This window comes from Quercus suber, unplaced genomic scaffold (genome assembly GCF_002906115.3).
Source record: "Quercus suber isolate HL8 unplaced genomic scaffold, Cork oak 2.0 scaffold_469, whole genome shotgun sequence".
Lineage (NCBI taxonomy): Eukaryota > Viridiplantae > Streptophyta > Magnoliopsida > Fagales > Fagaceae > Quercus > Quercus suber.
The window spans coordinates 372,042-387,976 of NW_027069920.1; positions in this window are offsets into that span (position 1 = coordinate 372,042).

A 15,935-nucleotide genomic window follows, 5' to 3' on the forward strand; every position below is an offset into this window, starting at 1 on the left:
GGGACTAGGTTGGCTTAAGGGACCAAATTGGTATGTTTTGAAAAGTCTTGGACCTGATTGGTATGAGTCGAATTCTCAAGGTATGTGAGTAGAATTTGCCTTTTTTTTCTTAGAGATGTTAAAAGATACCACAAATTTTACTGTAGACTTATAAACTAACATGTCACCAATCACAAAAAAGTAATTCAAATATTCATTAATTACGTAATTGAAGTTCATCAATCACAATTATTACATATCATATTGTGAACATTTTGTGGTACCTTTAGCATTTTAAATATGAGACTAATAGAGACCTAACCCAATTGAAACCCTAAAATACTTCAAAAAAAAAGTTGCAAATGTGTTAATTCATCAATGATAATTAATCTCTCCTAATAGTTTGAGACTTTAATTTTTATAAACTAATCTCCTACAACGCCACACACAAAATAATATCTATCTTTGTCTCTTAAAAATTATATTACAAATTTAGTTAACTATGTATCACCATAGATAAAGTAATATTCTTTTTTTAAAAATAATATATATTTTTTCTCTTTGTTAAAATTTATGTTTCAACTATAATATTCAAGTCTCTTTATAAAATTTACATTAGTTATAGTTAGAATTATTCATTAAATTATGTATTTAATGCATCAAATTAACCTCAATTGGAGTAGTATTTGATAATTTTTTTTAATTAATATTTATATATAAAAGGCCCCACAAAAATCTTTTGCCCTAGACTCCCAATTATATTGGGCCGGCCCTACATGTAGGGGAGTGATTTTGGATGAGTAGCAGAATTCATTGTTATTCTCCTTGTTAATATGAAAATTCTTAGGTACTCTAGGAGTTTAGTGAAATAGTGTTTCCTTGTCTCGTATTCATGATGGACCTCACCATGAATTTAATAAGTGGTATCATAAATGTGAGAGAATGGAGCATCATTTATACCTACTCTCAACAAGTGAAATAACATCTCCAACTTGCAAACCATTGGGCCACGCACATCTTGTTGGTCAAGAATGAAAAATTAATAAATATAAACCAATTTAAATATCAAATTTATTAAAAAAATTAAATGACACGTCACGGTTTGATCTCGGTTGAATCTTGGTTCGACCTCAAAAACCTTGAATCTCTTCTTTTCTCGATTCATTAAACGGTCCAGGTTTCAAAACCATGATAATTTCCCAACTATGCTTGAATTTTACCTATTAGAAAAACCATATAATTTCCCAACTAAACTAAGTCTTTCAAGAAGATCAAAAATCAATTGCTATGTCATCAATCAAAAGTTTAAATTTCAAATTTTTGTGGTCTAAAATTTTGCATAAAAAGCAAGTTTATTGATCAACTAGTAAATAACATCCAATTTGAACGAAATTTAACATGCGAGTTATGAACAATAATAAACATACAATTCAACAATTAGATTTTCAAAATTCACGTCTAATAAAAAATATATGAGGAGTTTGAAGAGTTTCTCTTTTGGAGAGAAACATTTTCCTCAATTATTTGCAAAGAACAAACCTATTATAATGAGCTAACATATTTGGGGTGCGAGTTTCTCCACAAGCGGTTTTGTAAGCACATTTTGAATTTATTTTAATGAGTCTATTGTGAGGATAGAAAGGTAGGAGGAAAGGTAAGATTCTTATTTTCTATAATTTGTTTGGTAGGCATACTTCATTCTCAAATACCAAAATCAATAAACAGTTTTTTAAAATATCAAATAATTTAGAAGCCAAACCACAACTATAAAGAGGGTTTTTTGGGGGTGGTTTGTTTACAAAATATTTAGTTGAGAAAGGGCCAAAGTGGAATGCTTACAAAACATTCACTTGATAAATGTACAAAGTAATCTTACAAAACATTCACTTTTACAAAAATCATTTTAACTAAAAGATTTCACAAGTCACATCTATGAGACCATTCCCAAGATTTCTGTGTTCTCTAAAAGATACCTATTGGAGATCCTTGTATATGCATATCCTCTCAAGGTCTCAATTTGGACACTCTTCAAGCAAAGCCACCATGGAAATGGTAGGAATTTGCAACAACTAGGCCTTTTCCATTTATAGATAGGCTTTTCATATGAGAACTGAAATACAAGCAAAATGTTAGCAACATAGAAAATTTTTGCTTTTAAATAAGTAGTTAGCAACATAAAAACTCCAATAAACACAGCATCTTAACCTCCCTATCAGCCAACTAAAAAGTAAGAATCAAAAGTTAAAAGGCCTCAATGGCATTGAATTGGTCCAATCTAGGTTCTAGGAATTTTATTATTAATAGATAGATAGCAGAGATAGGAAAGGTAGGGTTCAAACAAAAAACATCAGCGAGCTATCAATTGTGATCTTTTTCATTAGTGCAATATTGTGAAAATACCATCGTTACTTTAAGGCTTTTAGCATCTTTTGTTACCACAATAGAGACCCAAAAAAGTCCACCAAAAAAAGTAAAAAAAAATAATTGAAGTTTCATTTCTACAATCATATTTTGCTTCAGATATAAACTAGCATAAAGTTTATAAGCCAATTTTTTTTTTCCTTTGCAATAATAAAATGCAGATTACTTCTTATTTGATACAGTAATCCTTTGACTAAACAAAGAACCAGTCACACAAAGTTTATTAAATAACTCATGTTGACAAATTTTCTCCACTGAAAATAACAATTAGTGGACCCAAAAAAAAAAAAAAAAATTCCCTTCTTCCTATAATATGAACATGAAACCATTACTCTATGACTCCGTATTAATTTCCTTTAACAGTGCAATTAGAAAATTAATATTTGCTATCAAGATCCATCTTTCTAGCCTTCTGAACAATTCTCCAATGTGAGATTTAGCAAGGGTAAAGAATCACTCAAGGACATGCTGAAACTGCTGAAGATAATTCCTATGGAACAACAACAAGATTATGAGGTCTCTTTTAGCTATTGAGGAAATGCATTAATCTGTTACTTACATAACAATAAACCTACTAAACCTGACAAAGCGTATTACTCCAAAAGATTAAAAATATAAGGAGTCCACTGGTTAGTCCCTTCCCCTTTTCAACAACATAGGTGGAGATAAACAAGTTTGCTGATTCTAAGCCTATTAATTTCAGGGTGGTTCACTGGTTCTAACTTCTGAGTATTTAATGGAATGAAAAAAATGCGAGACCAAGGCAATAGAGGGAGTCAATAACTCTCACAAAGCCTGCCTGATTAGCTTGAGGATCATTAAGAATTCAGAACAGGAACCTTTTCCTTAGTGCTATAGCCCATGCCATGGCAGCAGCAATAGCATTTGATTCAATGTTACCTAGAATGTAGATTACTATGATACCCAGAACAAGAACTTAAGTTAAAGAAAGGGTAAGCTTACACAACTTTTTGAAAATGTTTTAATTTCAATTAGAACATAATCAGGAAGATTTAACTTAAAACCTTCAAATCAAGCATGTTCAACTGTTCAAGTAATTGATGCTCCTTAAATAAAAATAAAGAGGACATGTGGCGAACATAAGCAGCATCAAATACCAAAAAGACAAGAATGAATCCCTAAACTTTTAACCACACCAGAAATCTTACTGTTACGTTACTGACAAGTAATAACGAAAATATCCACCCTATCGAAAGTAAACTTGAGTAGCACAAGAGGAAAAAACATATAACAAGAATGGTTTTTACAATAATAAGTTCATTGGAAAAACTAAAGCATTAATTAGCACCATCATTAATCACTAGTGAAACATAATGAACAAGTTAGAAGATTCTAAGAAATAAATAAATGTAATAACTCAAAGGTTATTTTGTCAAAATTGGGATTTGACTTGATTCCGCTTGATTCCATTACTAACTTGTATGGAAGAGGAGAAATCCAAACAAACCATCTAAAAGTTCTCTGATTTCCTGGCTTTCAAATTGCAGAGCAAATAATGATAGCTTTAAATGCTTGACATTATATAATGGTGAGCGTATGGTTTCTCTCAAATCTTTTGGAATAATCACATCCTTTGCCAAAAAAAAAAAAATAATTAAATTAAACAAAAGGACTGATTAGAGTTTTTATGCTTAAAAAAAATTCCAAGATAAAAAATAAAGTGAAAGAAATTTATGAAAAAGATATATAATCAAATAAGGAAATACCTTAAATGAAAAAATACTCAATTCAAATACTTTTAAATTTCCTATCTTTGAGAGGAATTTAATCCTTTCAGCATTTCAGGAACGATAGCCGGAATCACATACTTAACTTCTAACAGATCCGAAGCATTCAACAAAATAGATATTGCCACATTGCTAGTATTGCCATAATATGAGAGTCTACATAATATAGGAGAATCAACCATGACTTCTGCCTGATTGTCGCATGACGACAATCCCAATGATTTAAGATGATGATGATGACTTGAAAGCTTTATTCTTTTCAGCAAATAACAAGGAGTTAGCTCTAAGGTCTCAAGGAGTGGAAGTCCAGAAAGATGGTAATGAAGCCACTTTTCTGTTAAGTTCGGCATATCTAGGTATAGCTTTTTCAGATTTTTTTTAAGGAAGGAAGTTGAGCTCGGATATATGCTTCTCTGTTATACATAGATAATAAAGATTTGATTCTTCCAACTCAAACCTCTCAAGGTCATTGTTGTGTACCTTAATTTCCACGAGTTTAGGAAGACTGAAAATCTTTATACATTTAAGGCATTGACAGCCCCAAATTTCCATGCCATTGAGTTTAAGAAGACCAAAAATCTTTATGCTTTTAATGCATTGACAGCAAAAAATTCCCATGTATTCTATCGCAGGACATCCAAAAATTAGATTCTGAATAAATTCATCATCTGCATCAACTTCTTTTAAAGATAATTTTCTCAAAGATGGTAAGTTTATATCACTACAGGTTGACTTCAAACAAAAACCCTTTAGGGTCAACACAGTTAAGGATTTTGCTACCAAAACACTCTGAGGCAAGGAATAACATGTAGTGGACCATCCAAACCAAAGATAAGCTCTTCCGCATTACTCTCAAGTACAAAACTAATCCAGCGGTCAATCTGAGAATTTTCTTTGCAACTGCCTTTCACAAGTGTAAAATTCTTTATATGTGGCCTCTGATTTTGGCTGCGGCTCAGTAATTGTAAAGTTTTTTCTAGAGGTTCATTACTGTGTTCTGAATGCATTTCAAAATTCAGAATGGGGAATGTAGTCCACAAGTGTTTCCATTGGGTAGACAAAAGAGAAGATTTAACAACTTGTTTAGTAGGAAGGAAGGAAAGAATGTGTTCTATAACATTGTCCGGCTACTCAGATAATCGATCAATTGCATCATCATCAACAATTTTTTCTCTGTAATCTTCCTTCGAAACAAACAAAACATTCCTAGGTGCAAGAGGTTCGGGTTTGTAGATAGTACTATTATAATAGTATACTAGCAAGTCAAGGCTGAGATATTGTATTCTTTTTTGACAAAAAAGATAGAAAGAGATATTGTGTTCTTTTTTTTTGACTGAAATGGTAGAAGTATATTAATCAAAAGGAAACAAACAAAAGAAAAAAAAAAACTAAAGGAAGCCCGACCCAGGAGCTTTACAAGCAAAGGACGGCCCAGAGAAAAACAATGGACCGATAGCTAATAAAACAAAACCATGCATGAATACAACGTAAACGTATAAATCATCTTTGGGGGAGAGACTTGGCTAGTCTCTGTATTCTTCAAGTAAGGAGTCTGCCTGCTTGAAAATCTCGCACGGGTGGGTTTGAACATGCTTGAACTGGAAGCGGTTTTGGGCGTTCCACAACGACCATGAAGTTATGGCCCACAGATCACGGTCCTTTCCGCCAAGCCTGTGTACCATATGTCGTGCGAGCATGAAGAACTCCTCTGTCACGAAGCTGCTCTTTTGCAGTTTAGCCCGAACCAAAGCCCATACATTACGGGCAAACGGGCACTCCCACAGAATATGTTGTGTTGTTTCATCTTGCTGTCTGCAAAAAGAGCACTTCGGGTCAATCTGCACTTTCTGCCGAGCAAGGTTGGATTTTGTAGGGAGAACATTGCAACACACTCTCCACATAAAGGTCCTAACCTTCGGAGGTACGTTTAGGGACCATAGTCTCTTCCACAAACGCTGATCTTGAGAGGCGGAGGAGTGTTCCCCAGAGTGGGGGTGGCTGAGCCCGAGGGCCACTTGGTATGCCGTCTTCACCGTAAACTCCCGGGGCTTATTTTCCTTCCATGTCTCTTGTGTTCGACGCGTCCACCCGAATCCTCAGGATGTCTTCCAATGTGGCTCAAGTGAAGGTGGCAGCGAGGATACTCTGGTCCCACTGATGGGTCACCTCATTGATCAAGTCACATACTCTCAGATTTTGGTTTGCACCATCTCGTAGCCACTTATAAGAACTGATACCAATGGACCTCCCATCTCCCACTTCCAATACAGACCCTTCCCTGATGACATCGCGAGCTTGGAGCTAGCTTCTCCAAACCATGGACAGGTTTGAGCCTAGTTCAGCTTCCATAAAAGAGCAACGGGGGAAGTACCTTGCCTTATACATCCCATAGAACAAAGAATGTGTCTTCTTAATAAGTCTCCATGCTTGTTTGGCCAACATGGCCAAGTTGAAAGCGTTGATATCTCGAAAGCCCATTCCTCCTTTCTTCTTTGACCACACAACTTACCCTAATTAATCCAATGTATTTTCTTCTCATTCTGAGTTTGTCCCATTACAGACAGTTTTAGGAATTTTGAACAAGCTCATGGAGTAGGTGGGTATGGCTTGAGCTACCGTCTTAATTAGCACCTCTCTCCCTACCTTCGAGATATGCTTCTCCTTCCATCCCATGACTCTCTTTGTGACCCTCTCCTGTAGCTCCTTAAAGGTACTCACATTGGACTTACCACCCACCATTGGCAATCCTAAGTATTTTCATAATCCACCATAACCTGTGCTCCCAACATCTCTCTAATTACACCTCTTATCTCTGGCTTAGTATTTCGGCAAAAGAATATAGAGGTTTTCTATCTATTAATAGTTTACCCTGAAGCCTCTTCATATAAGCCCAGAATGTTGAGAAGGTTCTAACAATCACCAGGTGTAGCATCACAGAAGAGTAGACTATCATTAACGAAGAGAATATGTGAAACTTGTACTCCACCTTGACATGAAGTTATGGCATGCAGCTGACCCGATACAGTAACTTGTTGTAACAACGAAGACAATCCCTCAGCATAAAGAAGGAAGAGGTATGGGGAAAGAGGGTCACCTTGCTTAATCCCTCAGGTTAGGGTGATGTGTCCCCTTGGCTCACTATTAATCAGTACTGAGTATGAAGCAATTCGCACCGTTTCCATAGCCAATTCCACCCATTGGTCTAGCAACCCTATTTTGAGCATAATTTGTCGAAGGAAATCCCATTCCACTCGATCATATGCTTTGCTAATATCTGACTTGACCACCATATGGCCAATCTTTCCTTTCCTCCTGTTTCGCATGCAATGAAGCATCTCATATGCCACTGTAGTATTGTCCGTCTACCAGGTACGAAAGCGCTTTAAGAGTCGGATATGACATTTGGTAGGATGGTCTTCACTCTGTTAGCTAGCACCTTCGACACCAACCAAGAGATCATGTTCCTCAGGCTAATAGGTCTATATTCAGTGATGTGCTTCGGATTTTTCGACTTCGGTATGAGCACAATTTAGGCATAGTTCATCTTTTGTAAATACCAACCTGAGTACAGTACCAAAATCATTGCCAAGATTACGTTAGGACCCACGATATGCCAAAATGTTTGTAAAAAGTATGGTGACATTCCATCCAGGCCGGGTGACTTTGACGAATGCATTTGAAACAAAGCTGCACATACTTCGTCCTCTGAATACGATAGTAGTAAGGACTGCCTCATCCCATCAGTTACTACACGTTCCACAACATTTAAGACCTCACTGATATGTGTCAGATTTGAGGTTGTGAACAAGCCCCTATAATACGCTTCCACCATCTCAGCCATTTTATTCTCCTCTGTTTGCCAAATCCAATCTTCATCGGTCAACCCCTTTATATGATTCTTCCTTCGTCGCTAACTAGCTCTTTAGTGAAAGAATTTGGTGTTTTCTTTCTCCCCTAGGGAGCCAAATAGCCCGAGAGCACTCCAAAAAAAAAAAAAAAAGCCTCTGCGTGATTAAGCAACTCATTTACTTCCCAACATATCAAGTTGATTTAGTCCAAGTTGTGCGCATAATCAGTAGTTGACAAGTCTTGGAGTTCCTATTGTTTTGCACCTAGCTTGGTCCTTGTATCCCCACAGGCATTACGGCTCCATTGCACTAGGTCATGTCGACATTTTTTTTATTTTTTCAAATAAACAGTACATCGGACTACCCCTCGGTTGGGTTTCAATCCAGGAGGTCTGAATCAGTTCCTCACAATCCGTATGTGCCACCCACTTTTCTTCAAACCGCTACATTTTCCTTCATCGTCTCGACCTGCTACTGCCGTGATTGGTGTTCAAGGTAATGGGGTCATGATTCGAGTATAAGGTTGTATGGTGTGTTACTTTGGCCATTGGGAACATCTCCCTCCACTTTGAGTTTGCACAAGCTCAGTCTAGACATTGTTCAACAAAGTCATCACCAGTGCACCCATTCTGCCATGTATAGGTGTACCCTTGATACCCTAGGTCAGCAAGGTCACAGTGTAGCAATGCACCCCGAAACTCTTGCATCATGCTCAACAGTTTTGCTAGCCTGCCCCTCTTCTCATTGGACCGAAGGACTTCGTTAAAATCCCTAATGCACATCCATGGTTTCATTATCCAACTTTGGAGATGTCTCATTAGGGCCCACGTCTCTTGTTTATGTTGATCCTTAGGGTGGCCATACACCCCAGTGAGTCGCCATTGCTCCTGCATAGGAGCCGAAATGTATACATCAATGTGGTTAAGAGAAAAGGTTTGAGGATCTACTGTGACAAAATATTTCCACAACAGAGCGATGCCTCCACTTCTTCGAATACTCGAAACAACTAGCATGGAGATGAAGCCAATCTCATTTTTGATTGGATCCATTTCTTGTATCGACAGTTTCATTTCCATGAGAAACAAGACTGTGGGTCCTTTTGATTGTATTCTAAAGGTTTATAAAGTTGTAAAAGTATCCTCAACTGATTCGGAAAATAAATACTAAGCAAATTCAGAAACGAATTTGGAGTAATTACACTCTTGCACACAACCTACACACACAAAATTTGTGACTTGAACTCAAAATTATAAAAATATATAATTTTTTTTTAAAGGAAGAATCAAAAATTTTATATCAATAATTAGTGAGTCATTCAATACTTTAAGTGAGTTTCACTTAAAATAAATTAACTATCTTACTAATTGCAATTAATGAGTCAAGTGACAAAACCAAATTAATTTTAAGATGCTTAAATATAGATATATATTGAGACATGCATGTATAGTGTTTATTTTAAATTATTTAAAACTCTTGGTAATAGAATTTTAGTTGATGTAGAACCTTAAATTTCTTTAAACTATTTTTTTTAGAAGAAAATTTCTTAAAACTTGGATAAAATAATTTTACTTTGGGTAGGCTATTAGAAATAGAGTTTAATCTAGGATAAAATATCTTAATATTTTTAAATTAAAAAAATACCATAATAATTAGTAAGAGTGTAAACATTTGTCATAAAGATAAGATAGTCACTTGGCAGTTGACACAACTACAATTACTAATCCAATTTTTATTATACAGTGTAGGATTTGTTCTTTATCTAACTAGTCTAAAATATAGGTAATTTTTTTTAAATGAAAAAAATAATAATTTTATTATTTATTCTTTTCTTTCTTTGATCGTGTTCTTTGAAGTTTTAAAACTTACCATGATTAATGTGTGTGGGTATTTGCGACTATTTAAACATTTATATATACACACACAAGATAGGATTTGAATGTATTATTTCTACTCTATAATAATTACTCTTTATTATTAAACCAATATGTTAATTGTTTTTGGTGTAGATGAAATTCAACTAAAGTGAAAAGTCCCTTATTTGAGGAAAAGAGAATTTATCAATTGAACTATAACTATAACGAATGTACATCAAAAACTTGTACTCTCTTAATAACAATATGGATAAAGTTTTGGTTAAAAACTTAGCAAATTTTTACTATTTATCACTCACATTTTATTTATTTTTTTTCTCTCTCAAATGACATTATAATTTATTACTCAAATTAATTGCTTTTGACTCTTTTTTGTGTAAATTTAGAATTCAGGGTATATTTTTCCAATTCAAATGTCCCAAAAATTAGAAAAGATTTTTTATATAATAATTTTGTTAATATTGAGAATTCAATATTTACAATATTGGGCTAGGAGGAACTTTCCCTAGTTTTTCTAATAAATGCGAAGAGGCTATGCATCTGAGCCACAAAGCTCTTTATATAAGGCCTATTTACATGAATGAAAGTTCTGGTTTAATAATTATTTAGAATTATATGAAATATTAATGATTTTTCGTGTGAGCTAAACAAAAACAAAAACAAAAACAAAAACAAAAAAACAAAAAAAATGTTTTCAAACTTATTTTCAAGGTCACGACTGAAAATATGAAGGAAAAAAAAATTCTTCATAAAATTACAACAAAACCCTAACTCTACATAAATTATAACATGACCTCACCTTTAAATTAAAGGCTTTAATGGAATTATAGAAACACCCCTACACTTGCCCTAAATTACCAAATTAACCTCACACACCATACTAATCACAAAACGGCCAACATATTTCCATTATCTTAATTTTTACCCCCAAACATCTTGGAAATGATCGAATACCCCCTAAGTCCGCCAAAATGGCCACACTATCCTCCGAACTTCATGAAAAAAATAAAAGTACCCCTAAAATACCTTAATCATCAAATTGAACAAAAAATTATTGAAATTATCAAAATATATCTAAACCCCCCAAAATATTACCCTCAAACTTTTCAAAAATTACTTAAAAGCCCAAAAATTTGAAAATCATCAAATTAACCTTAAAATTATTTAAAATTATAAGAATATCCCTATAGTTGTAAAAATCACAAAAATCCCAACGCCCACATAAGCACCACAATCAACAGAATAACCCTAATTTATAATGAAATGACCAAAATACCCTAAATCAATAAAATTACTCCTAAAGTAAATAAAAAGTACTATAATGCTCCTAAAATATCCAAAAATCATCAAAATATTCTTAAGCCCCACAAAAATGATCAAAAGCCTCCAAGATTTTCAAAAATCCATAAAATATTTTTAAACTACACAGAAATCACCAGGAGACCCCCACATAGAAATCATCGAATTACCCATGAACTCCACCAAAATGATTATAACACCCTCAAAGGCTCAAACATTGTAATCAAAGTTTATGATTATCATGTTTTCTATATTGTAGTTTGATTATTTATGCAATTTTATAACTCTTTAATTAATTAGTTATGCATTTGCTCTCTTAGCGTAGCTAGTAGTATTATTCTAGTATGTCTCCTAACTGATGGGTGTCTAATCCAAATGATATATGGCACGTGTGGTTTAGAGCATCCTAATGGAGGGTTTTATGCATCTAAAAAGTGGGTAGACTATGAACATATGAAAAGAGTCTTGAAACACTTTCAAAGTATTTATAACAGTATTAATAAAAATTTGTCTATGAAAGTATAAAATGTTGAGACAATGCCCTCCACATGATGGGTAAGGGCAGGACATCGTAATGGCATGCATGCCGAGTTTGAGAGAGGTTTAACGCGAAGTATATCTTTGTTGAATTACATTCTCTACTAAAGAGAATTTATCATGTATATTAGGTGTATGCAGCGAGACACAATATAGGTGTGTAGGGGCCACAAATTGTGAGAGGCTAGCTGCATACACCTTATACACAAAATACTTTTTCCTATACTAAGTGATGATCTTTAGAATAAGTTGCACTACATGCAGGGTCTCTCACTCACACATAAATCATCTACTGAATGACAGTACACTATTCATTCACTCTTGTGCACCATGGCAAAAATAAAAATTTCCCTTGAAAAACATGACAAAAGTCCTTAATATCAGCATCGCCTTCGGATTGGAAGTGGTCTACAAAGTTTTTGGCTTTATCTTCGGATTGGCAATCACCGGGAGACCCCTTAGATAGAAATCATCGGATTATCCATGAACTCCACCAAAATGATTATAACAGACTCAAAGGCTCAAACATTGTAATCAAAGCTTATGATTATCATGTTTTCTATGTTGTAGTTTGATTATTTATGCATTTTTATTACTCTTTAATTAATTAGTTATAAATTTGCTTTGTTAGAGTAGATAATGGTATTGTTCTAGTATGTCTCCTAACTGATGGGTGTCTAATCCAAATGATATATGGCACGTGTGGTTTAGAGCATCCTAATGAAGGGTTTTATGCATCTAAAAGCGGGTAGACTATGAAATTATAAAAAGTATAAAATGTTGAGACATGCCCTCCACATGATGGGTAAGGGTAGGAGTAGGACATCTTATTGGCATGCGTGCCGAATTTGAGAGAGGTATAACACAAAGTATATATTTGTTGAATTACATTCTCTATTAAGGAGAATGTATCAAGTTCATTAATAAAAGTGGGTTTTAGTTAGCTCATTTTCTAAGTCTTTAATGGTTGTATAAGAGATCTAGAGTTCAATCCCCACCTACACCAAAAAATTATTGGTGTCTTGGTCTGATGATAAGAGCAGATGCCATAAATTGAAACTCTCTCCAAAAAAAATAAAAATCATTAATAAAAAAATAAAAAAGAAAAAGAAAAAGAAGAGAATGTATCATATATATATATATATATTAGGTCTATGTAGCGAGACAAAATATAAGTATGAAAGAGGTCACAAATTGTGAGAGGCTCGCTGTATTCACCTTGTACACAAGATACTTCTTCCCATGCTAAGTCACCTCTGGAATGAGTTGCACTACATGCAGGGTCTCTCCCTCATGCATACATCTTCTACTGAATGATAGTATACTATTCATTCACTCTTGTGCACCATGGCAAAAATAAAAATTTCCCTTGAAAAACATGACAAAAGTCCTTAATATCAACATCGCCTTCGGATTGGAAGTGGTCTACAAAGTTTTTTATTTTATTTTTATTAATACAATGTTAGTTTTTTTTTTTTTTTCCTTTTTATTTTAGAAGAATAATACAATGTTAGTTTCGCTTTTAACTTAAGCATAAAATTTTTCCCTCAAAAAAAAAATATATATATATATATATATAAATAAAAAAAAAAAAAAAAAAAAAATTCCCTTCTTCCTATAATATGAACATGAAACCATTACTCTATGACTCCGTATTAATTTCCTTTAACAGTGCAATTAGAAAATTAATATTTGCTATCAAGATCCATCTTTCTAGCCTTCTGAACAATTCTCCAATGTGAGATTTAGCAAGGGTAAAGAATCACTCAAGGACATGCTTAAACTGCTGAAGATAATTCCTATGGAACAACAACAAGATTATGAGGTCTCTTTTAGCTATTGAGTAAATGCATTAATCTTTTACTTACATAACAATAAACCTACTAAACCTGACAAAGCGTATTACTCCAAAAGATTAAAAATATAAGGAGTTCACTGGTTAGTCCCTTCCCCTTTTCAACAACATAGGTGGAGATAAACAAGTTTGCTGATTCTAAGCCTATTAATTTCAGGGTGGTTCACTGGTTCTAACTTCTGAGTATTTAATGGAATGAAAAAAATGCGAGACCAAGGCAATAGAGGGAGTCAATAACTCTCACAAAGCCTGCCTGATTAGCTTGAGGATCATTAAGAATTCAGAACAGGAACCTTTTCCTTAGTGCTATAGCCCATGCCATGGCAGCAGCAATAGCATTGGATTCAATGTTACCTAGAATGTAGATTACTATGATACCCAGAACAAGAACTTAAGTTAAAGAAAGGGTAAGCTTACACAACTTTTTGTAAATGTTTTAATTTCAATTAGAACATAATCAGGAAGATTTAACTTAAAACCTTCAAATCAAGCATGTTCAACTGTTCAAGTAATTGATGCTCCTTAAATAAAAATAAAGAGGACATGTAGCGAACATAAGCAGCATCAAATACCAAAAAGACAAGAATGAATCCCTAAACTTTTAACCACACCAGAAATCTTACTGTTACGTTACTGACAAGTAATAACGAAAATATCCACCCTATCGAAAGTAAACTTGAGTAGCACAAGAGGAAAAAACATATAACAAGAATGGTTTTTACAATAATAAGTTCATTGGAAAAACTAAAGCACTAATTAGCACCATCATTAATCACTAGTGAAACATAATGAACAAGTTAGAAGATTCTAAGAAATAAATAAATGTAATAACTCAAAGGTTATTTTGTCAAAATTGGGATTTGACTTGATTCCGCTTGATTCCATTACTAACTTGTATGGAAGAGGAGAAATCCAAACAAACCATCTAAAAGTTCTCTGATTTCCTGGCTTTCAAATTGCAGAGCAAATAATGATAGCTTTAAATGCTTGACATTATTAATGGTGAGCGTATGGTTTCTCTCAAATCTTTTGGAATAATCACATCCTTTGCCAAAAAACAAAAAATAAATAAATAATAATAATTAAATTAAACAAAAGGACTGATTAGAGTTTTTATACTTAAAAAAAATTCCAAGATAAAAAATAAAGTGAAAGAAATTTATGAAAAAGATATATAATCAAATAAGGAAATACCTTAAATGAAAAACTACTCAATTCGAATACTTTTAAATTTCCCATCTTTGAGAGGAATTTAATCCTTTCAGCATTCCAGGAACGATAGCCAGAATCACATACTTAACTTCTAACAAATCCGAAGCATTCAACAAAATAGATATTGCCACATTGCTAGTATTGCCATAACATGAGAGTCTGCATAGCATAGGAGAATCAACCATGACTTCTACCAGATTGTCGCATGACGACAATCCCAATGATTTAAGATGATGATGATGACTTGAAAGCTTTATTCTTTTCAGCATATAACAAGAAGTTAGCTCTAAGGTCTCAAGGAGTGGAAGTCCAGAAAGATGGTAATGAAGCCACTTTTCTGTTAAGTTCGGCATAACTAGATATAGCTTTTTCAGTTTTTTTAAAGGAAGCAAGTTGAGCTCGGATATATGCTTCTCTGTTATACATAGATAATGAAGATTTGATTCTTCCAACTCAAACCTCTCAAGGTCATTGTTGTGTACCTTAATTTCCACGAGTTTAGGAAGACTGGAAATCTTTATACATTTAAGGCATTGACAGCCCCAAATTTCCATTCTCATGAGTTTAAGAAGACCAAAAATCTTTATACTTTTAATGCATTGACAGCAAAAAATTCCCATGTGTTCTATCGCAGGACAACTTCTTTTAAAGATAATTTTCTCAAAGATGGTAAGTTTATATCACTACAGGATGACTTCAAACAACAACCCTTTAGAGTCAACACAGTTAAGGATTTTGCTACCAAAACACTCTGAGGCAAGGAATAACATGTAGTGGACCATCCAAACCAAAGATTAAGCTCTTCCACATTACTCTCAAGTACAAAACTAATCCAGCGGTCAAGCTGAGAATTTCCTTTGCAACTGCTTTTCACAAGTGTAAAATTCTTTATATGTGGCCTCTGATTTTGGCTGCGGCTCCGTAATTGTAAAGTTTTTTCTAGAGGTTCATTACTGTGTTCTGAATGTATTTCAAAATTCAGAATGGGGAATGTAGTCCACAAGTGTTTCCATTGGGTAGACAAAATAGTAGATTTAACTACTTGTTTAGTAGGAAGGAAGGAAAGAATGTGTTCTATAACGTTGTCCGGCTATTCAGGTAATCGATCAACTGCATCATCATCAACAATTTTTTCTCTGTGCTAGCATGGAGTTGAAGCCGATCT